This window comes from Sarcophilus harrisii, chromosome 1 (genome assembly GCF_902635505.1).
Source record: "Sarcophilus harrisii chromosome 1, mSarHar1.11, whole genome shotgun sequence".
NCBI classification, from domain to species: domain Eukaryota; kingdom Metazoa; phylum Chordata; class Mammalia; order Dasyuromorphia; family Dasyuridae; genus Sarcophilus; species Sarcophilus harrisii.
The window spans coordinates 306,725,805-306,750,619 of record NC_045426.1 but is presented as its reverse complement, the minus strand read 5'-3'; the positions used below and the strand labels follow the sequence as shown (position 1 = coordinate 306,750,619).

The 24,815-nt window shown below is 37.1% G+C and overlaps 1 long non-coding RNA gene across 1 annotated transcript in view; it reads left to right on the top strand.

Annotated features, from left to right (window-relative positions):
* LOC111719355 overlaps positions 1-24,815 on the top strand; it is a 63,854-nt gene that overhangs the window by 33,504 nt on the left and 5,535 nt on the right. Inside the window, exon 2 of the long non-coding RNA XR_002769528.2 lies at positions 23,271-23,396. This is a non-coding gene — a long non-coding RNA (uncharacterized LOC111719355). The remainder of the gene's footprint in view (positions 1-23,270; positions 23,397-24,815) is intronic.

Here is a 24,815-nt window from a genome sequence, read left to right as displayed (position 1 = left end):
CAAAAATGTTCAGTTTCTCCTTTTTCCCTGCTTGATCTTGTAGCTTTTCTAAGATATTAATCCACATTCCCTTTTGATCTTCCCTAAGATGTTGCTCCAACAATTATCCCTTGTATCATTATTTTTATTTCTTCTGATAAGTCCATTTCTATTTGCCTACAAAAAGCTCATATCTCTCTAATCATAAGAACCTTTTTTGATCCTTCTACTCCATCCATGTATTATTTTAGTGCCCTGCTCTCTCTTATGACCAAACTACTTGAAAAATTGTCTGCACTTTTATGCCCCCATTTCTCTATCTTCTCTCTTAATGTCTTGTGGTGTTCTCTTCTTTAAAATATAATGGTTTTTTGGGAGCAGGTATCTTGGGGAGGTTCTGGAGGCAGCCTTAGTTTTAGTTCTGGGTAATAATCACTCCAAATGTAGCCAGCTGATAAAATCCAAATGTTTATTTTCTCCTTCCAAGTCTCGTCTCTTTCCTTGGGCCCGGTTAGTTTTCTTAGAGGCCTCTCTCCCTCCTTGGATCCAAGAGCTCTTGCAGCTTGTTTTTTAGCTCTTCCAGCTTCTGCTTCTAGCTCAACTCCGACTCATGGCTTCTTCTGAACTGACTCTCACTCTGTCCATCCTCTGAAGTGACTTCTGGCTCTTTTTATGCTCAGTGTAAAAGGCTGACTTCTCCTCTGAGAGTGGGATTATGGGAGGTGTGAATTCACAAAGTAACACAAATTAACTTTGTGTATCTCCTGTTCTTGGAACTCCAGTGTGTGAGCTCTAATGTGTGACTTCTAATGTGTAAATTCTTAAAGGTGCAAACCCAAGCACACAAGCATTGCTTCCCACTTAGTATCTTGTTTCAAGTTCTGGCCCATAACATCTTCTTGTAGGATCAGATCAATCACACTGAACCATGCTAAATTAAATAATTATTGTCTCTATCAATTCTAATGACTTATTAATGTCTTATGTCTAATTTCTGTCCCCACCATGCTCCTGAAATGGGTTTCTCAAGGTTTGCTAATGACCTTGCTGATTACCACAGTGACAATTTTTTCCATTTCTGACCTTGGAATATTTAGCACACCCTCAAGTATCCAAACTCATTGCACATGGAGTTGCTATGTCTGGAGGCATCTGGACTTCAGTTCTTATATGGCAGGATCTTGAAGTCCTCTATCATCCTAGTTGTAATCTTACATTGTCGGTATGAGTACTTTCTAACTATGATTCCTTGATCATTTATGATCAATCTTCTGGTTGTGTGTAGGTAACAATTGTACATGTTAGTGAAGACAAACCAATTATTCAAGATATCATTCCTGTCTTCATGGGGATCACAATTTAGTAGAAGGATATGGCATATTCAAATGACTATAACATAATATTTTATAAATGTATGAGGAAAACATAAGCAAAATGCTGGTATGTCCAAGGGAAAGGTCATTTTACCAATTAGTTGTACTGCAGTGCATAGAGAGCTGAAACTGAAATAAGGAACACCTGAGTTCAAATCTGGCCTCAGATATTACCTGTGTGATTTGTGATCAGTGTGAGCAAGTCACTTAATCTCTGCCTCTCTCATTTTCCTTATCTTTAAAATAGGATAATGATAGCATGTAACTTCAAGGTACTTTCAAAGGTGGTTATAAGGATAAAATGAGATAATTGCAAATTATTTTATTTTAAAAAACTCATTAGTTTTCAACATCTATTTTTTATAATATTTTGATTTCCATTTTCTCCTTCCCTTCCTTCCCTGCCCTCTCCCTCAGATGGCAATTAATTTGACATAGGTTACAATCATACTAAACAATCATACTACAATACTACAATACTACAGTACAATCATACTAAACATTTTGCAAAGTACTATGTAATCCTTGTAAGAAAAAACACTATATAAAGACTGGCTATTATTATACTTATATTATTTTGTTCATTATCATTGTTGTTTATTTATTATTGCTGTTGTTTAAGTTTGACTTAAATGTGTAAGAATTCAAAAGGGAAAACAGAGAGAGAGACAGAGACAGAGAGATGCACACACATAGAGAAACACAGACACAGAGAAAGAGAGAGAGAGAGAGAGAGAGAGAGAGAGAGAGAGAGAGAGAGAGAAGAAAGAGAAAAAGAAGAAGGAGGAGGAAGAGGAGGAGAAGCATTTTATAGATCAGAAATAACATTAGCAAGGGAATGGAGGAGGAAAATTTGAAGACCTGAGCATAAGTTTTTCAGTTTTAATATGTCATAAAGTATGTAGAAGGGAGTGCTATAAGACAAAAGAAAGATGGGGTGGTGGCACTGAATCATGAAGCCTTTTGAATTCTACATCAATTGTTCTGAATTTTACCCATTATGCAACAGAGAGAAATTGTGGGATTTTTGAGCAAAGAAATGAGATGGTCACACCTTTGTGTCCAATCCCTGGATTGGACAAGGAGCAAGTGGAGAAGTAAGAGAAACAGGAGAATGTCGTATCTCTGATAAGATTATGAGAGTGTCTATAAAAACACTGCAGTATCCAAGTGTTGATATATGACCATTATTGCGGATCAAACATACATGATAGAAGTAAGAATGTGGTCAGGCAGGAGAAAGACAATGGCTTTAAGACATTTTTTGAATCTGAATAGTATTCTTTTTATTTTTTGGGGGGGGGGCTGGAAAAACTGTGTTGGGTCAAACCTACAAAGCATTTTGAGGTTTCTTTGTTAGATCTCTCCCTTGCATTTCAATGACTTTTGGGGAATGGGATCTCAATTAAGGAATTAAGGAATAAAAAGGACTTTCTGAGTCAGATTGAATCTTGAAATAGGAAATTGAGGTAGGGGGATTAATCGCTTGAGCGATTTAACACTTCCTAGCTGTATGACCCTGGGTAAGTCACTTAACCCCAATTGCCTCAAGGGAAAAAAAAAAAGAATTGTATTGTTTCCAAAAAAATGTTATTCACTGCCTTTAGAAGTCTCTAATGTCTTCAAGACATTAAGGTTTAAAACAGATATAATATCTGTGAGATTTACTTAATTGGCTAACGGTTCTGTTTGAATGGGGACTCTCTTTTTGGAGAGGTGAAACTCTCTACTAGTCAGAACTCTAAGAACAGATAGACTTTGTATGTGGAATAGAATTGTTTTTCAGTTATGTCCTACTCTTCATGGCCTCATTTTGGGGTTTTCTTGGAAAAGATGCTGGAATGGTTTGCTATTTCCTTCTATGACTCATTTTACAGATGAGAAAACTGTGGCAAAAAGGCTTGGAAGACTTGCCCAGGATCTCACAGCTAATGAAGGAGTCTTCCTGACGCCAGGCGCAGCCCTCTATCCACTATGGTGTCACTTAACTGTCCCACAGAAAAGAATACCTAAAGGTTTTTCCTTCAATCTAAAAGTAGGTATGTAAAGGGCCTGATTCCCTAAAAGACCTTGAGTTTAATCCCTTGAGATGTAAGTTATAAGATGGATGAGAAAGCAATGGCCTCTCTCTTCTTAGAGTTGGAGACTAGATAAAACTAGAAGCTGGAAGAAAAGAAAAAAAATCTATGACCTTATAACCAGGAGAGCCATGACTGAGAGAGACAATAAAGCCAGAAACAATACCCTTTTGTATCCACATGAGACCAAAAAGAAAAAAATGTCTTATGGAACTAAAATTACTATTTCCATCTAAGTGGTAGAAACTACGTGCTGGGCAAACACTATATACCCCACGGGATGAATATTATATGATCATCATAAGATATGGGTAAAGTGGGTTGCTCCTCTATATGTACTGTGGCGACATATATTTCATTCATTCTTTCTAATGATATATGAGTTTGTGAGAAAGTTGTACTGGGTTTATGGGGGAAAAGGTCCCTTGTTTTCTTGCTATGATATTCACTAAATGCTTTTTTTGTCTCCTGGTTGATTGGAAAAACAAATATATTAGTGGGAGCTTTTGTTTTTTGAATGGATGAATATCCATAATGCTTTGAATCTAAACTTTCTGGGAGAATTTCTTTGGATGAGAAAATATGTGTTAAGTGGTAGTTGTGGGGCACATATTCTTATGTTCTACCTTATGTGATGGGTAGTAGATATGGTTTATTTGGCCTCAGGGAGTAGGAGTAGGAGCAATGGGTGACAATTGCAGAGAGACAAATTTTGCTTTAATATGCAGAAAAAATCCTATTTGTCTATTGTTAGTGAAATGGCTTGCTCTAGAGGTAGTAGCTTCCTTTCACTGAGTCTTGAAGTGGAGGCTGAAGGACCATTTGGGGATATTTGTAATCGAGATTTCTGCTCATGATGGAGTTGGAATAGTTGCTCTTTGAAGTCCCTTCCAACCAGAGGCTCTAAAGGGAATAGCTTTTCTTTTTAGACAGAAAGCTGGCTTTCTTTGCATTTTTCTTTTGCATTTGCATTTGAGTTGGAGAAAGTCATTTTCAGCACTAAGAAAGGCCCTTAAGTATGAAACTAGCAGTAAATTTTGAAGAGCTTTATGAAATATTTCTTGCATCATTCTGTATTTTGAATGATCGTGATTTCCATTTGTCTATGTGGAACTGTCACATTTAACTATTTTGAAACTTTACTTTTCCTTTATTGGCATTTCAGAAGAGAAAGGACAATGCTAATGTCTCCCTGGAGCTTCAGAACACTGTTACTTGATTTTGGGACAAAGACAATGCATTCAAAATATACTTTAGTGTTTATTTGTTTTAAAACTTTTCTTTTATCCTTTTTTTTTCTTGGCAAAGAGAGTGAAAGGAAGACTTTCCATGGTTCTTATGAGATAGAGACTTCTAAAGGCAGTGAATAACATTTTTTGGTTACTCACAAACAATACAATTCTTTTTTTTCCCCCTTGGGCAATTGGGGTTAAGTGACTTGCCCAGGGTCATATAGCTAGGAAGTGTTAAGTGTTTGAGGTCAAATTTGAACTCAGATCCTCCTGATTTCAGGGCTGGTGCTCAATCCTACTGCACCACCTGCCTGCCCCAAGTCAACAAGTGATTATAAGAAATTGTAAGAAATAAAAAAAAATGTTATGTTCAATCTTGTCTTGTGGCATTTATGTGGCTGATTCATATGGGTTGCAATTACTATAAAAACTAAAGTCATAAAATGTCAGCCAGAGTTGGATATGCTTTTGATTAAAAAATTAATGAAAGATAAGTGCTGACAGATGGTTTCTAGAAGGCTCGTGTATCCTTGGAATGGAGTAGGTAAGAACTAAATCATCTTAGGACAAATGGACTTGGTCATTGGGGTTGAATTTTCACTTTATATGGGATTGAAAGCTGAGCTCTTGAAATTAAGGAGTTGAAATATTTTTTTCTCCTACCTTTAAAAGTTTATGTTTTTGTGATACTAAGGTTATACTCCCATCATTCTTTTCTCCATTTTCTCTCTTCTCAGAAACAGTAAGATTGAGAAGCGAGGGAAATAATTTGGTTTTGACACCATCTCTTTGTTGGATAATAGAAAGTCTTGCCTCCATTCCTAATATCATAGCTCCATTCTCATGATATTGAAATTTAATGTACTTTTTTCTCTCTATTGATACTTTTTGAGGGTCTTCTTTCTTATTGTGTTGCCACTTAATATGACATTTAGCTACTTTGATAAAATGCATTCCTGCTTATGAGAGAGTGAGACTGGAGAGTTGAACTTGAGTAGCATTTTTTTTTTAACATAGGCTTTTTGGAAGTAATATTTCCACCTACTATTCTTCCATACACTTTTTATTGTATAACCTGGAGGAGTGATTTTCATGGTAAGAGTTTCAAGTACAATGTCAGGTTAATATGGAGAAACCTATGCAGCTTTTTAAAGTACTCATTACAAATCATAAGAATCATATGAGCAGCAACCTACTTCATCTCTGTTCAAGGACACCTTTGACCAGTTACGTGCTTACTTTGCCTATATTTTCCTCTGGTTATCTCTAGGGAAGTTGTAGTGCTCCTTGGGTTTATAAGTATTTACTAACCACAAAGGAGATGCTTGATTCCACTTTGTCAGGTGGGCAGCGAGGTTTCAGGCTGTCATTTCCAGTGAAGGTAATCTCAGACAATGTCACTAAGCCCTGAGGCTGATAACAGTAGCCCTCTATGTACCATAGTTTTGCCTCTGAAAAAAAGCTCAGTCTGAGGGTAACATGAAAGTTTAAAGAGCTAATTCAGTCATAAGTTGCCTTGAGAAAAGCATACAGTCCAAATTATTGTGCAAAATAGTTCCATTATATTGTGTGATGGTCAGACCACTTGACTCATATTCAATGCTGAAGTTCCAATTTTAGGAAAAACATTGACAAATTGGATCATATCCACCCGAGAGTGATTAGGATGAAATAAAGTAGGGGGTTCAGTTAAAGGAAATGGGAATATTAAGAAGAGATCAGGAGGAGGTCAAAAGGGTATTAAACAACATGTTTTTAAATATTTGGAGGGCTGTTTTACAGAGAAGGAATAGACTTCTGCTTTCTTTATACCAGAGGGCAGAACTAAAGTTAAATGGTAGAAGTTACAAGGAACATTTTAGTCCAGTACTGTATAAGGCATAAAATTCCTGACATTTAGAGCTCTCCAGGAATGGAATGGCTACCTTATAAGACAGCAAGCTCCTCAGACCCTGGAAGTATTAGGGCAGAGGGTGGATTTGTAAGGGATGGTATACCAAAAATTTTGGTGAGGGGTGAGAAATTATATTAGGTCATTTCTAATCCCTTCTGGCAGTATGAAACATTGAAGAGCACTAGTTCTGGTGTTATAGGATCTGACTTCAAATCCTACCTTTGATTTATATTGCCTAAGCAAAACAAGGTGTTACTTAATTCACCTGGACCTCAGTTTCCTTATCTGTATGATGATAAGTTGAGACTAGTTGCCCTTTTAGATTCTGTTCATCTCTAGTGTTGGGGTCCTAAGTTCCAAGATTCTATGATTTCTTCAATACTAATTCAAAAGCCATTTGATCCATGGCTCATTTGGGAGGTCAACTAATTAGATCAGTTCCCTGACTCTGGGGTGCAAAGGCCATTCTCAGGATAGTTTTTGTTTCTTGCTAGCAGGACTTTTGTTTACTGCTTGAGAGAATCATTAGCCAACCTGATTCTTGGGAGTCTTCTTTCTATGATGGCCTAAAGTATAAATGAGTCTTCACTCAGATTTATTTGATTTCCCTAACCTCTAATTCTTTCTTATTTTGAATTTAAATATTTAATTTTTCCCAATTACATATGAAACTATTTTTAACGTTTTTTTGGGGGCAATCAGATTAAGTGGCTTCCCCAGGTCATATAGCTAATAAGTGTCTGAGGATAGACTTGAACTTAGGTTCTCCAGACTTCAGGACTGGTACTCCATAACAATTTTTAACCTTAGCTTTTTAAAATTATAATTTTGAGTTCCATATTCTCATTTCCCTTCCACTCCCCCATCATTGAGAAGGAAAGCAATTTGATAAAGGCTATACATGTGTAGTCATGTAAAACATCTTTCCATATTAATCATGTTGTGAAAGAAAATAGAAAAAATCCCTAAGAAAAATAAAGTAAAAAAATTATATGCTTCAATATGCATTTAGATTCAGTTCAATCTGCATTCAGTTCTTTCTCTGGAGATACATAGTATTTTTCATCATAGATCCTTCAGAATTGTCTTGGATCTTTGTATTTCTGAGAATACTTAAATCATTCACAGTTGATCATTACAGTATTGCTATTACACTATTTAATATACTCTTGTTTCTGCTTACTTCACTTAGCATCAGTAAGTCTTTCCAGATTTTCTGAAACTATTCTGTTTGTCATTTCTTATAGCACAATAATATTCTACCACAATCATAAACTAAAACTTTACCACCAATTATTTTCCAAACACCCAACTTTAGCTGGGTTTATTTCTGTTTTTATATGTTCAACTTCCCCCTACCTCAGTTCCTTGTCTCTACATTCACCATATAACTTGTCTCAAATCCAAACTTTAGTCTGAGGATGTGATAATCATCACAATAACTATAACTATACAGTAAAATTTGGATTTAGAAACACTTTGAGGTTAACAGAATACTTTCATGACAGCAATCATGTAAGAGATAGGGCAATGCTCTCTTTCCCCATTTTATAGAGCACAAATTTAGAGCCAGAAAGAACTTTAGAGGTTATCTAGTAGGGAGGTATCAAGCAGATGATCTGTAGGCTGCATGTGGCCCACAACAATCTTGAGTGTGGCCTAAACAAGATGAAAACAGTAATTGGGAAATATTTAGCAAAAGAAATAAAACTACAATTAAATAGGTCATATTACATTATAAAGCTAAGTCCACATGTGGCTCATAGGGTTCCTCATGTACAATTTAAAAGCCTTTATTACTATTTGATACCATTCACCTAGTCCATTCCCTTATAATGGAATTTTCCTGGGCTAGATTTAGAGTTAGGACAGCTTGGTAGTGCAGCAGATAGAGTACTGGACTTGGAATCAGGAAGACTTGAATTCAAATATGGTCTCAGACACTTATTAACTGTGGGATCCTATTGTTGATGTTATTGTTGAGTTGTTTCAGTTGATTCTGTGACCTCATTTGGGCTTTTCTTGGCAAAATTGTTGTTAAGTTGTTTCAGTGACCTCATTTGGGCTTTTTTTTTTTTTTTGGCAAAGATACTCCTCCTCCAGCTCATTTTAAGGATGAAGAACTGAGGTAGAGAAGTTAAATCACTTGCCTAGGGCCACAAAGCTAGTCAGTGCCTAAGGCCAGATTTGAATTGGGGAAGATGAGTTCTTTTGTCCACTATACTACCTATCTGGTCGCCTAACTCTGTTTGCTTCAGTTCCTTATCTGTAATAAAATGAGCTGGAGAAGGGGAATGGAAAACTACTCCAATATATTTGTCAAGAAAACCCCAATAAGACATTGATTCATTGTTGGTGGAGTTGTGAACGAATCCAACCATTTTGGAGAGTAGTTTGGAACTATGCTCAAAAAGTTATCAAACTGTGCATACCCTTTGATCCAGCAGTGTTACTACTGGGATTATATCCCAAAGAGATTATAAAGAAGGGAAAGGGACCTGTATGTGCACGAATGTTTGTGGCAGCCCTTTTTGTAGTGGCTAGAAACTGGAAACTGAATGGATGTCCATCAGTTGGAGAATGGCTGAATAAATTGTGGTATATGAATATTATGGAATATTACTGTTCTGTAAGAAATGACCAACAGGATGATTTCAGAAAGGCCTGGAGAGACTTACACGAACTGATGCTGAGTGAAATGAGCAGGACCAGGATCATTATATACTTCAACAACAATACTAGATGATGACCAGTTCTGATGGATCAGGCCATCCTCAGCAACGAGATCAACCAAATCATTTCTAATGGAGCAGTAATGAACTGAACTAGCTATACCCAGAAAAAGAACTCTGGGAGATGACTAAAAACCATTACATTGAATTCCCAATCCCTAATATTTATGCACACCTGCATCTTTGATTTCCTTCACAAGCTAATTGTACAATAATTCAGAGTCTGATTCTTTTTGTACAGCAAAATAATGTTTTGGTCATGTATACTTATTGTGTATCTAAGTTATATTTTAATATAATTAACATCTACTGGTCATCCTGCCATTTAGGGGAGGGGGGTGGGGGGGTAAGAGGTGAAAAATTGGAACAAGAGGTTTGGCAATTGTTAATGCTGTAAAGTTACCCATGTATATATCCTGTAAATAAAAGGCTATTAAATTTAAAAAAAAAAAAAAAAAAAAAAGAAAACCCCAATAAGGTCACAAAAGATCAGGACCTTGACTGAAACGACTCAATTTGGAGTCAGGAAGATTTGGGGTTGAGGTCTGCATTTGACACTCAATAGTGGGAATATTATTTAACCTCTCCAATCCTTATTTTCCCCATCTATAAATTTCAGATAATAAGACCCACAGTATTTTCTTCTTAGGGTTGTAATGAGGATCAGATTAGACGATGTATATAGGATGCTACAAATTTCAAAGCACAGTCAGTGTATCTCTGTATAGTTCAAAATTTGAACAGCTTAGCATGCATTAAGACTTGTGGGACATCCTGCATAAACATTGATAACCGTTATTGTCATAATAATCATCATTGTTTTTATTATTATCAATCCATAATTTTTACATGAGGAAATTGAAGACCAGGTATAAGTCATTGGGGCTAAGTCACAGAGGCAATAGGTGGAAGAACTAAGATCGTAACCCAGGTCCGTTAACCCCAAATCCAGCACTTTTCTCCGATATTTCACAGTATTTGAGGACGACAGTCTCACAGAGGATAAATTAACTTGACTATAACACGTGACCAAGCCACAGTCTCTGAACTTTAACTTTAGTTCTAGTGTTGCTTTTTCCTCTCCAACAATTCCTTTTCAAACTTATTCTGATTTGGGGTCTGTTTTCTCCATTCTGCTCCAAATGTCTCCCCCATAGAACAAGCGGCTGAGGTCTCTTGCTGGTATTCTCTGTATCCTGTAGGGGGCACTATTTTTCTATTTATTTCTTCTCCCAAGCACTTCGGAGGATTCTAAGCAGCCACCTTTTATTCCCCGGGCCGGAGCCGGAGTAATTGTCGGGCACTTTGCAAAAACAAAATGCTGTCTAAATGAGCAATAATAATAGTAATAAGCAGGCACAGTAATAATGATGATAGTAGGAGTAACGATGATAAAACCAATAGGCATTTTTTTTTTTTTTACTGCAAATCTTTCCTCTCCTTAGCCAAGAGCTCTCTTTTAAGGCTGTAACTGCATCAGTAAAAGCTGCAAAAAGGGTCCTTTTCATTCCTGGAGGCTCAGAGTGATTCAGACAGGGCTTGGAAAGCGGACTCTGAACACCAGGTCTGGGGTTCTTCCCAGGCATTTGGACATATTTGCTCCGACCCACCGCCATTATTTGATAGCATGTTTGGCTATAGTTATGGTTCAAGGGAGCATCATAGAAAAGCAAATCTCAGGGTTTTCATGGAATTGAGGACTAAAGAAGATATAGCAAATCTCAACAAAAGGAGAACTGAAGGATGAGTTCATTGTGTCCATAGACTGTTTGGTTTCCTTAGATTGTAAATTAGTAGGATAGACTCCCTAAAGTAGGTTTGGGCCTTCTTAGGGAATAATTAGCTGTTTTGATGAGCTAATCCAAGTTAGTAAACTCAACCTACCCTTCCCTCTTTGATGTTTTGTTGTTGGGATGTTCCATTCAGTCTCTTTGTGATCCCATTTGAAGTTTTCTTGGTAAAGATACTGGAATGATTTGCCCTTTCTTTCTCTAGCTCATTTTATAGATGAGGAAACTGAAGCAAAGAGGGTTAAATGATTCTCCCAGGATCACATAACTAGGAAGTGTCAGAGGCCAGATTTGAACTCAAGAAAATAAGTTTTCCTGGTTCTAAGGCCAGTGCTCTACCCGTGGCACCACCTAGCTGCCCCATCCTTTTTGGTTTCTTTATTTCTATAGAAGGTACCACCTTATTCTAGCCACCATGTTGGAGTTATTCTGGATTCACTCTCTTTCACTCAGCATATCCTATTGGTCACAAATCTTAATGATTCTTTTTATAAAACATCTCTCAGCATCTGTCCCATTCTTTCTACTTATAGTCCTTGTTCAGGCTTTCATAATTACTAAACCAGGTTGTTACAATAGTTTTCCAGCTGGTGTCTTTGTTTTCTAAATCTCCCAAACCCTCCTCTGTACAACTTTCAGACTAACATTCCTAAAGCACAGGTTTGGTAACATTACACCTTTGCTCAAAAAGCTTCATTGACTCCCAAATATTTTGAAGATCAAAATTTTAGCATTTTGGTTTGGCATTTCAAGTACTATCTCTGCAGATTGAGTCAACACTATTCCCCTTCATGCTTGCTCTATGTTCCTGCTTGGTTTTTCCAGTGCATGACATCCCATCAAATGTCTCTGTATCATTGCACAGGTTCTCTGTCCCCCATGACTGAATGCTCTCTCATTTTTGGAATCTCTTGCTACCTTCAAAGCACAGTTGAAATGCTCCCTCTTTCAAGAGAGCATCCCTGATTGCCTGAATTGCCAGCAACCACTTCTAAGATTATTTTGTATTTTACTTTGTATATATCCTGCATTTACTTCTATGTGTGTATCTTCCTAGGTAGAATGTAAGCTCTTGGAGAGCAGGAGTTGTTTTGCTATCCTATTTGTATTTCTGAAGCTTCGCTAAATATGTGCTTAAATAAAGCTTTTAGATTGAGTAAAATGTAGGAGAAAGAACACTGAACTCAAAGAACTGGGGGGGGGGGAGGGCGTTACTTTTAGCTCTTTCAAGAAATGAAACACACACACACACACACACACACATACACACACTTCCACTCTCTGGGCCTCAGACTTCTTACAGATGAGAGAATTAGACCAAATCTCTAAGCACTAAGAACTATGTATGCAGTTTCCTTTGCACTGAGAACCCATAGATTGCTTCACTACTTTAGTTTCATGAATTTATTCTTTCTTTGAATTCTGTTTGCAATACTTATCAGTATTTTAGAATTTAACTTCTTATATTTTATTCTAACATTATTTTCCAACAGAAGATAAATTTATTTGGTTAGATACATTATTATTATTTCACTGATATTCCTCTCAACCTATGGAATAGGCTAGAGTCATAGAAAGTGCTTGGCAATTTATTGGTTGGTATAGGGGGATCATGGTGTCTCTGACGCTTCTTCCTGGTGATAGCTTTCCAGAACCACAGTATTCCACTGGGTTCTCATACTAATACAATAAAGATAATCATTTCCTACATTGTTGGGCCTTGTGTCAGGAAAACTTGAATTCAGATCCAGTCTTAGATGCTTACTAGTTGTGTGACTCTGGACAAATCACTTAACTTTACAGTGGTTTCCTCAACTGCAAAATGGGGTTAATAATAGCACCTGTTTCCCAGGGTTGTTGTGATGATCAAATGATATAATATTTTTAAGGGGTTAACACAGTACCAGGCTTATAGTAGAGGCTTAATAAATGCTTGTTTCCTTTCTTCCATTTTAGAGATAAAGAAACTGAAGTGTCAAGAATGACTTAACTTTGGTCATATATTACAGTTAGTGGCAAAACCATAACTTGCCTTCTGTGATCTTTCTATTTAATCACACAAAACTAGTTTATTGATTAACTCAGTAAGTTTATCACTTTCATACTATCCATGAGGTTCAGATACTAAGTTAGTGAAGCTTGCTTTTGGTATTCTCCGCCTTCAAATTCTCATTCTAGTGTAGTGTAAAGTTCATGAGGTCTGCACTTGGAGGACCTGAGGTTGAAAACTAGTGCCACCATTTACTATCTATATGACCCTGAGCAAACCATTAGCTCTTTTTAGTTTTAATTCTTTCTTCTACAAAATGAAGGTTTTAAACTAGATGATCCTTAAAGTCCAAGTCAGCTCCAGATAAATGACACCCTCCTCTTTGTTCTATGTTGGCGGTTTTTTCAGGACCACATAATTTGAATCTGATCATTTCTGGTTGTTGCTCTATGCAACATGATACATTGTATATATAACTTTTCACAAAGGATGACTATAATAATGCAAGGTCTTGTTTCTATGTTTTGAATCTGACTTATTCTTCACTAGCAAGTTGAAAACTTTTCTGATTGATATTTCCCACTTGTATCTTTCTGTCACTATCCTTTTTATGTTGTTGTTCAATTCTTTCAGACCCCATTAAGGGTTTTCTTGGCAAAGATACTGAAATGATTTGCCATTTCCTCCCCCAACTCATTTTACAGATGAGGAAACTGAGGCAAATGGGGTGAAGTGACTTGTTCAAGGTCACACAGCTAGTGAATGTCTGAGGTTGGATTTGAAATTAAATCTTCCTGACTATAAGTCTGAGGTGCTATCCACAGCACCACCTGGCTGTCCCCCCTCACCCTTACTTCTCACCCATTTATTATCATCATCAGGGAAGTGGAGTATTTCTGACATGGGAACAGAAGGATAGCATGGGTTGCCAACAGTCTTAAAGAGGGCATCAGCCACTCTCCCATCATGAGGCAACAGATAATAACAGGATGACCAGGGCCTCTTGACTAGTATTCCTAAATTTCCATAATACTGTGACTATAGAGTTGGTAGATCATGTAATTGGATGAGGCTTTAGAGGCTATGTAATCCAACCCCTTCATGTTGTATATTGAGATCCAGAGATGTTAAGGATTTACTCAAAGTCATGCAGGAGATAGGTGACAATATTCAGCTTCCCCTCAAATCTTCTGACTCCAAATCTTGTATATTTTCCATTGTTCTAGACTGCCTTTCATATGAATGATGAGTTAATTGATAAGAATGAGAGATATGAGGAGAGAGTTCATTCTGGCAAAAGAGCATACTGTGTGTGTGTCTGTGTGTGTGTGTGTGTTTGTGTGTTTGTGTGTGTGTTTAAGAGATGCACGGGGTGTGTGTGTGGGGGGTGCTATTCCTATGTAGTATTCCCTTTGTATCTGTGTTTGTATTCCACTCCATTGTATTGTGCCTAGGGAAATCCTGTTCTGTATTGTGCTTCAAACTACCACTGAATTGGTCAGTGCTTACCCTGGTCTTGTTTGCCCTTTGTTCTCCAAGAGGACCAAGACTTCAGGAAGGCTATGACATACAAGTGAACTGGATTTAAGTGAGGGAGTTCTGTACAAAGTTACCAGCCTCACTTTCCCCTCCAGGGCCATCTGACCAGTTGTAGATCAGGACGACTGGAGATGGCCCTGAGTGTAGTGGGAGACCTTGGCCTTTTTAAGTCAACAGATCTGAGTTTGACTGAGGTTGCATCCATTCAGTGGTTAAGGCTAGGTAATAATTGAGGCAAAGAATCTCCTCTTTCACCTAGCAAACAAACAAACAAACAAATAAATAAATGTTTTTCTCTGTTACTCTGAGGAAAAAAAAACTAGTGATAGCTGTGTCATTGACACAACCTTCTGAAATCTCTGTATTCCTCTGGAAAAGCAATGTGCATTCTTATTTGTCTTCTCTTTGTGAAATCAATCCATGATTCTTATTTGACTTTACAATTTTTTTTCTTAAAATGACAAGGGAAAATTAAAGAAATTTAAAATAAAGGGGGAAGTTATATCATTGCAGAAATCTTAATTATGCTTTGTCTTGATCTTTGGCTCCCCCAAATTGCCTGACTGACCCATTTCTTTCCTATTTTATCCCTGGAATCAGCCTTTCCTAGGGCTTGTAGTCTCTTTATTTTTGTTCTGTGTTCATCTATAATTTGCCTTTCCCTTTATAGAAAGAATTGTAATCCAAATTTCCTTCATATCCTTTCCAAATTCAGTCCTATAAGTGCATTTAATAGATCCCAGAGTCAGGACAGTATGTGTTAACTGTATTTATGGACATTCAGGCAGAATCCAATTACTTCTCAGATGGACTTTTAGTTTTGTGAATCTCTCTCTCTCTCCCTCCATCCTTCCCTCCCTCTCTGTCTGTCTCTGTCTCTGTCTGTCTCTGCCTCTCTCTTTCTCTTTCTCTGTCTCTCTTTCTCTCTCTGTGTCTCTCTGTCTCTCTGTCTCTGTCTCTCTGTCTCTCTGTCTCTCTCTCTGTGTCTGTCTTTGTCTCTCTCTCTCTCTCTCTCTCTCTCTCTCTCTCTCTCTCTCTCTCTCTCTCTCTCTCTCTCTCTCTCTCTCTCTCTCTCTCTCCTATCCTATCCTTCTCCTCCCTCTGTCTTTCTCTGCTTCTGGAAGGAAGATCATCTTAGTGCATTTCCCTGAAACTACTAATAATCTCTGTAGATATATATGTATGTAAACATAATGCACAAAGAGAAAAAGAGAATAAACATTCTTCTTGGATGACGAGGGATGAGCAAGAAGAATGGCTTGCTGTGAAAGAAGAAGAGTTTCTAGAACATTTCTAAGAATTGCTGGCTTATTTAATCATTGATCTCCATTGCCCCTGGGACTACTTGAGGAGATAAAATTAACTAACCAGAGGGTTTCAACACAAGGACACTATATTCCTGACCAACACTGGAAAGCTGTAGCAGTTTCTGATGTTTGCTTTGACCTTTAAATCTTGGCTATGCTGGATTGTTTATGCATGTTTGTGTAAATCTTCTGGATTGAATCCAAGTCAGTCCCATTTAAAATATTATTGGTATAGAATCTGAGCCATAGGGAGCCATAGCTATAGCTCAACCACAAAAGCCACTCAGATGCATGAAACTCAGCAGTGATGACCTGGACTTGAATTTGACCTGGAAAAGCAATTTTACAAGATGATATTGGTATGATAGAACCTCATCCTCATTGATGGTCAAGTCTTTCCTCATTCAGGACAAAATAAATTTAACACAGAAAGGAACAAATAAAAAAATTATTCTTCTATTGTCCTGTGCCACAGGCATTCAGTAACTATTGATATTCAGTCTAGGAAGTTTCAGCAGTTATCAGAAAAGCAAATAAATATTAATAACAGCTAACATTTATACAGCACTAATTATGTCTCTGGCACTTTACAATTATTACCTCATTTGATCCCCACAACAATCCTGGGAGGTAAGCGTTATTATTGTTCCCATTTTACACATGAGGAAACTGAGGCAAACATAGGTGAAATGACTTGTCCAGGGTCACACAGTAAATGTCTGAGACCTGATTTAAATTAAGTTGTTCCTTACTCTAGATCTAAAACTCTCTCCCTTGCCCCAACTAGCTGATTCCACCATTGGATACCAAAATCTAGAGGATGATTTGAGTCCTTTTTGGAATGGTCACACCATGCAGAATTCACTTACAATTTGTGAGGTTATAGACAATTTTCTCTTCCTGTATGAGCCTCTATTTATTTCCTCTACAAAATAAGAAAACTGTACCAAATGATTACTAAAATCTCTTCAAGCTATAAACTTTTTGTGATGCCACCATAAGCAAAAAACTGTAGTTTGTGTGTGGACTGGAAATTGACAAATAATATATTGCAGGATTATAGAATCACTAAATCTTCCATGTCACCTAATTTGACCTATATGTGGGCATGAGTCTCTCTCTTCTACATAATTAAAAACATCACATTTAGCATTCCCTTGAAGAGCTCCAGACAACATTGTGGGAACCCACTATCTCCCAATGCACCCATTTCCCTTTTAAGAGCTCAAATTGGTAAAGACAATTTCCTTAAATTAAGTCTAAATCAGCCTCTTTGAAATTTTCAAACATTACTCTTGGGTCTTCCCTCTGGAGCTAAGCAGAAAAAAGTATAATCCTTTCACATGATAGTCCTTCACATACTTGAGGCAATTTATTATACCATTCCAAGTCTCTTCTTCTCCAGACTAAACATCTCTAGTTCTTACAACTGATCCTTTTAGGGAATGGTATCTTTTCCTTAGGATATATTGTATTTTGATAACATCCTTCCTAAAATGTGATTGTCAGAACTGTGCTTCTCTGCATGTTGTCTAGTATGTATCAGCATTGGCTACCATGTCATATTATTGACTCATTAAGTTTACAATCCACTGAATCCCCAGAACTTTAACATTTTTAATACAAAAACTGTTGATCACCATACTTCCCCTCTCTTCTACTTGTATAAAAGTTGACTTTTTTTGAGCCCAGGAATAAACTTCTGTTTGTCAGTATTAAATTTTATCTTAAATAGATTTGACCCATTATTTTAGCTTTTCAAGTTTGCTCTGTCAACCCAAATGTTACCAAAGCCCTCCCACCTTTGTGTCACCTGCAAATTTGACAGATGTAACATCCATATTTTCATCCAAATACTTGGTAACATGTTGGCCATCACAAGATAAAAAAGATAGGTCATCTTGTTGACTCATTAATGACTCCTATTTGAGTCGGGTTATCTAGCTAGTTATTAAATTATTTTAACTTTATTATTATCTATCTTATATATCTCCATCTTATCTAGGAGATACTTTATCTAGCATCTAGGTATTTATCTAGCATGAGATACTTTATCAAATGCCTTTTCAAATATAAGTATATGTCCATTTCTTTCACTTGATCTACTAGTCTGGTTCCTTTCTTCATGCAACCTGAGAAACTGCCAGCCTTTAAATGCATTTAACAATTTTGCCATCTATAGAAGTCAAGCTCATTAGCCTATGGTTTGCAGATGATCTTTTTTTGAAAGACTACTTTTAAAAAAAATCAGGATATTTGCACTTCTTCTATTCTTCATGGTTTTTCCAAGATCCCTGGCAGAGTCTCAGCAATCGCATCTTTCATTATCCTAGGATATATAGTTCATTTGGATTTGGTGAAATGGAACTTAAGAACTTATTGCTCTGGACTGAGGCAGCATTTTTTAAGTAGATAGTATATCCAACTTGTAATTATTATTGTTCAGTTGTTTTTTAGTTGTGTTGAATTCTTCTTGTCCCTATGCTGGTTTTCATGGCAAAGATGCTGGAGTAGTTTGCCATTTTTTTCTCTAATTCATTTTACAGATGAGGAAACTGAGGCAAATTTGGGTTTAAATGCCAGTTTTCACTTAACTAATTGTATTACCATAGGAAAGTCATTTAACCTTTCTGAGTGAGCTAATAGATATTTATTAAGTACTTACTTTGTGCTAAGTACTTTGCTAAGGACTGGGGATATAAAGAAAGATGTAAGATAATCAATTCTCAATATAATTATAATATTTGTAATACCCACTTTGTGGGACAGTTGTGAGGCTCAAATAAGAAAATGAATATAAAGCAGTTTCTTCCTCTGAAAAATGATTTCCTTCTTTTTAAAATTTTATTTTATTTTTCTTAATTTAATATTTTTTCAAATGATTTACAATGCCTTTAGGTAAGATGCATTTCTCAAGACATTTCAAAGAATAACAAACAAAAGCCAATCATAAGCATTTATTAAGTGACTATTATATGCTACTATATATATATGTATATATATACACACACATATATATATAGAGAGAGAGAGCCCAGGAACTGTGCTAAGTTACCTACAAGGTTTAAACAGCAGTTAACAAGAGCTAATTGAGATCTCAGGAATGCCCCACCAAAATCATGAAAATGGCTATTCTACTCTTCTTGCCCAAAGGGCTCACATCTGGATCTCAGATTGCTTACTTAGGCAGAGTTAACTACAATGGCACCAGGTCTGTGACACAACTTCTTTGTTTGCAACACTCCCCAATGATATTCAGAGTGTGTGTATGTGTGTGTGTGTGTGTGTGTGTGTGTGTGTGTCTATGTTTGTGTGATTGTGGTTAAAGCACATGATTCCAGTCCCTCTCAATATCAGTCTTTGAGATCCCTTTCAGATCTAGAACTATATAATCTTTCAAAAGATTTACCATAGTACACAGGGGATTATAAATTTAGAGCTAGGATAGACTTTTGAGTCCAGGGATTATTAAATTTTCTTGTCTTCTAATTCCCTTTGGAAAAGTCTGGTGAAGCCTATGGATCCCTTCACAGAGTAGGATTTAAACAATTAAAGGGAATTACTATTCAGTTATTTTTTCAGTCAACTGATGTTTGTGAGCCCATTTGGGATTTCCTTGATAAAACTACTATATTGTCTTGCTTTGTCTTTCTCCAGCTCATTCTATAGACAAGGTAACTGAGGCACACAGAGTTAAGTGACTTGTCCAGGGCCATCTAGCTACTAAGCATTTGAGGTCAGATTTGAATTCAGGAAGATGAGTTTTCCTGACTCCAGGCCTGACACTCTTTCCACTTTGCCACTTGGCTGCCCCAATGAAAGGGGCATTTCAATTATATTTCATTTATAGGTTAGTGAAAATAAAGACCTAAATTTTTGTCCTGTGTAACCGTGAATCTTAGAAGAATTCCTAATCTATTTCAACTCCCTCATTTTACATTTGAAGAAATTGAAATTCAGAAAAAAATCACTTGGGTGATTTGTCCAAGATCACACAGGTGTTAAGCATCAGATCCAGGACAATGTAAAAGAAGTCCACTCCTATGGATGTGGCTGGCTCATACATAGCTTTCCTTTCCTTCTTGATTAAAGAGGCAGTGAGACGGGAATTGGGATGGGAAGGAGGTAGTATAGCAGAGTAGTTGGTAGGAAGAAAACAAAATTGAATCAGACTTGCCAGAGGAGAGCACTGAGGATGCCATGCACTCTTTCTTGTTATTTTTTCTTTTTCTGTCATGTCTGAAGGACTCATTTCCCTAAAGTACCTTTCCTTCCCTGTGCTCAGCCCAGTCAGGCTTCATTTTCTTGTGGTCTTCTGCCAGATTTAGGATTTCAGAGCCTGTTCCATGTTCCAAGCCACTGGAAATCTGGTAATAAAGGAACCCTTTCTAAACTCCAGGTGTTATGGACTGGAAACAGGGCCTGCACAGCCTTGGTTTATTTTTCTGTGGCATTAATATTAATACAAGGCCATTTGCTCTTGGTGAGGATGTGTGGGAGTTACAGATGGAGTACCCTTTTTCTCTTTAAGAAACTGACTCGTGCTCCTAGCCAGCTGGAGGGAGGTAGAACTTATGTCTTGAAATTTCTTTCCCTCCTGGTAACTTTTCCCTCAGGCTCAGGGCCAGCTTCTGTTTTGGCAGACCAGGCAGCTGCACAGTGGTGTGACTTTAGGGATGCTGGGAAATCCCTTCCCTGCCCACCTCTCCCCAAATATCTTTCCCACTGACCTGTCACAATATCTGAAGTTTTGCCTCTAGAGATTGTTTTTGATCTTCTTGTTGTGGCAAAGTTTTATTAAATTAAACACATAAAGAATGGCCAGGTGGGACTAGGATACCCATTCTTTCCCAGAGGTAATGCCAGGGAGGGAAAGGACCAGAAAAGCCTCCATGCTTCTGATTCATTCTTCCTTCTCTATCTTTCCCTTCCCCATTATGTAGGCACTTAAAGAGATACAAAGTTGTGATGAGTGTCCTTAGGGACATGGAGTTTATATGGAGTATGTAGTAGACCTGGTCTGTAGGATTTCCTTGTCAACATGTACTTCAGTACCTTTTACAGGATAAAACAAAACCTGTTATCAGTTATTTATACCTCAGTGGGGTTTGGTTCATATAATGCTTTCCTCAGAGAAAGGAGACACAAGATAGATAGGTTTTGATGGAGATGGGACAGAGGTATGGAGTGCTATTTAGAAAGTGTAGATCTTATAGAGCCCAGTTTCTTAAAATTGTGATTTGCAATCCCATATGGGGTCTTATAACTGAATGTGGGGATCATGACATTATGATTTTTTATCAGTAAATGTTTGTTTTGTATACCTATTTTATATACTTATATAAACTTGAGGGTCATGTAAATTTTTGGGGATGAAAAGGAATCATGAGTAGGAAAAAGTTCAAGAAGCCCTGTAATAGAGCATCTCCTCTGAAGTCAGGAGGATCTGAATTCAAACCTCAACTCAGATACTTACTGTGTGATTCTGAGCAAGTCACTTAATCTTAATTACCTCAGAGAAAAATAAAAAAAGAAAGGGCAAATCCTGGATTGGAAGCACACTGGTAAATCACAGGCTGTTGTGGTAACATAAAGGCCCTCTATGTCCAAGGGGAAGAAGACTTTGAAAATGGAAAAGAAAGAAATAAGAAGTTAAAGGGCACCAGAATCAAACTTCATCTCCTTTCTGAATTTTGCATTAAGCTCCTCTTGTCTTTCGACTATATTTCCTCCCAAACATGGAAGGTATAGAAGGTGGTTAAATTGGTGTTGAAGGAGGAATGGGTTTACCTTAAGCTCATTTAATCTCTGCAAAGATTAGCAGATAGCCAAATAAAAGCAAGGATGTGAACTAATGAATGAAAAAGTGGCATACTATACACTGTGTATTATTCTGATCACTGAGAGAGAATATGAATATGAGCAACCAATATAGTCCTTGTCTTCAAGCAGCTTAAGCTCTAATAGAAGAAGCCAAAATAAAGGGGCGTGATATCATGGGTGGAATGTTATAGACAAGGAAGGTAGAAGGAAGGGTAACTAGGGTCAAAGAGCAGCTAATTGATGAACTTTCTTGGAATGGTTGTATTAATTTGATACCTAGGAAGAAAGTAATGGTAAAGGAGGGGATGGCATTAAAATGGCCCAGAAATGTAAATTATGAAGAAATGGAATACTGCACTGGAGATATATGAAAGATAAGGAAGGAAGAAGATCCAGGAGATAGAATGTGACACTATTTGGAAGAGAACCAAAGACAAATTTCTCTCATTTCATCCTTAGTTAGGAGTCAGATATTAATAATAAAACTGACACTCATATAGCTTTCAGCATTTTAAAAGGCTTTTTAATACATTATCCAATTTGATTAGAAAGTGTTATGATGAATGAATTCCTATAGAGGAGATATTACTTTTAATTAGTTGCCCTTCCATGGGTATCTGATTTTTTAAAAGGGGTAAACCCAAAGGAATGAATCTCTAATGGTAGAATTACAGACAAAAAGAAAATATAGTCTAATGCAATTTTCACCCCAAACTCCTGTTTCTGTCTTGCTTCCTCCATTTTTCTCTGAAAGTTTTAATTCATTATTTATTATGATGGAATATAAATCCTTGGAGGGAAGAACTTTTTTTGTTTTTCATTAGGATTGAATTGTATGGTATTCAATTCATGGGGATGACGAATTCTGAAGAAAGATGAAAGAAAGAGGAGATGGCAATTGAAGTTAGGATAGAGTGGGACCATGTGATCTCCACAGGAAAAATTCCATACCCTATAACCATATTAGGTTTACTGAGAGCTTCATCAAATTGATCAGGAGCTCCCCGCCCTCCTCCTTCATCATGTAAATGTAGTAAAACTTTTGATTAACTAATTGGTTGGGGGAGTCATATATTTATTCATTTTGCAATTAAAAAGAAAGTCATTTTTATTTTTACCCTCAAGATTTGAAATGGTGCAATTTAGTTCTATGATTTCAATGGTTTAGGGAACTCCTGGTAAGGAAAATTTCTGCCAATCTGTAACTTTTCTGCAGTGATAAATAAAAAACCCTACTATTTATATAGAACTTTAAAGTTTATAGTTGCTTTATGTTTAGTATTTCATTCGATCATCACAATAACCCCATGAGGTGCTATTATTATCCTCATTTTACAAATGAGGAAACTAAGGTAGACACTAGTGAAGTGATTTGTTCAAGGTCATATAGCAAATAGGTGTCACAGAAGACTTTGACAGCTGTCTCTCCACCATGCTGCCTCTCTTAAAGTTGAAAATTTTGTTATATGTATCATCCTGCTTTAGCAAGCAGTGTCCAGTAAATACATTTAGAATTTTTATTTTTTTTCACAGTCCATTTCAAGTGCCACCGCCTGCAAGAAGTCTTCCTGATCTTCCTCCTCTGGTCTTTTTTACATTCTCCCAGCAGACCTTCTCACCCTGAATATTGATTACCCTCCTGCTCAACCCTCCCAACTGGTGAGTTCTAGTTTTCAACTACCATTTAAGAAAGTGCCTAGACCTTCCATACTCACTTTTTTCTTGGTTTGCTCTAGGTTCTCTGGACTTTTCTACCTTGCATGGGCAAGGTCCTTTCCTTTTTGTGTCCTCCTCATTACTATATAAGTACTATCATAATTGTTGTCTATAACTGCTGTGTCCTGTTTTCTAGAGCCCCAAGTTGGGGTGATTAAAATATTGAGTTCTGCTTTCTAGAGCCCCCAAGTTGGGGTGACAAAACATAACGTTGCTTTCTAGAGCCCCCATACAGGGATGATTAAAATATCCCTTCCTAGTGGAGAAGTGATGGGGCGGGACTCCCAAGGATGGTGGAAAAATGGTTTATTTCAAGAGCTTTCCCTTTTTATAATGTAACAAAAACAACTCTGAGCATGTAGGACCACATAAACAACTTGCTATTGTAGTTTGCCACCTGCTATCACTCTGCTTCAATCTCAACACAGATTGTCACCGTCCTCTGACTTCTCAGGAAGGCGGAGAGCCCTTAGGGGAGACGGGGAGCTGAACCAGACATTGTTAGCAGGTTCCTTCTGGGCCGAAGAGTCTTATACCTTACTCAGAGTTTCCCCACTGACTGTGACCCTCTATATATAACAATATATATAGAAAGTATAGAAGTTTGGGGAAAAATTCCTGGATTCCTGCATTCTATGGATGTTCATACTTGTAATAAATACTTTGCTTGCAGAACTAAAGAAACAAACAACAAAAAATCAAGCCAAATAAAAACATGGTTAATAGAACATTACAATTATTTGAAATATCACTGTATTGGATAAACTTATAGATACAACTGATATTTCAGGACACACCTGGTTTAGTCCAATATACTCTCCTTCAGTTGATTTTCTTCCTTTCCACAAGAAAGTCAGAAATTCTATTTTGACTTCTGGATGTACTCCCTAAGTGACCTCTTCCTTATTGTTGCAGGCAATAATGTGGCTGCTCCCAGCAGATCTTATCAACTTTACTAGTTTCTTTTCAATTTTAGAAAGCGGCAGCCATGGGCATTTATGTCAGAATAATCCATTTCCTCAGCTTAGTCAGATGTGAAGAATAGTCATATTTGAATTGATGAGGAACTATGTCAGGAAGCTTTATAGCAATGGATTGAAAATATAGGTTCTGTAAAATCAATCTCTCTGAGCCTCTTTACTTTCCTCTTCCTTTCTCTCTCCCTCTGGATTCTTTCTCTAGTCACTGGATCCTCACTTCTTTCCCAATTGGGGCCCTTGGAGAGATGAAGCTTGCTGAGGATGACCAACGACCTTTTCTTTGTCTTACTGTGTATAGGGATTGGGCTCCAAACTGGATTATGTGGTTACCAATTCTGTGACTGTTAAAGTCCCTGGGGGCAGTTTTGCCAGTAATGGCTTA